Here is a 517-nt window from a genome sequence, read left to right on the forward strand (position 1 = left end):
AATGCTATGAGTTCACCTTGGCCATTTATAGCTTGGGGCATGGATGTCATTGGTCCAATAGAGCCAGCCGCCTCTAACGGACACAGATTCATTTTGGTTGCCATTGACTACTTCACCAAGTGGGTGGAAGCAGCTTCGTACAAGTCGGTAACCAAGAAAGTTGTAGCTGATTTTGTTCGCAACAACCTGATATGTAGGTTTGGAGTACCAGAATCCATCATTACTGATAACGGAGCGAATCTTAACAGTCACTTGATGAGAGAGATATGTGAACAATTCAAGATTACTCACCGGAATTCCACCGCCTATCGTCCCCAAATGAACGGAGCTGTAGAAGCCGCCAACAAGAACATAAAGAAGATTCTGAGGAAGATGATTGAAAATCGCAGAGGTTGGCACGAGATGTTGCCATATGCTTTGTTGGGTTACCGAACAACTGTCAGAACATCAGTTGGAGCTACTCCATATTTGCTAGTATATGGAACAGAGGCAGTTATACCTGCAGAAGTTGAAATAC

This window comes from Solanum stenotomum, chromosome 4, assembly GCF_019186545.1.
Source record: "Solanum stenotomum isolate F172 chromosome 4, ASM1918654v1, whole genome shotgun sequence".
Classification (NCBI taxonomy): domain Eukaryota; kingdom Viridiplantae; phylum Streptophyta; class Magnoliopsida; order Solanales; family Solanaceae; genus Solanum; species Solanum stenotomum.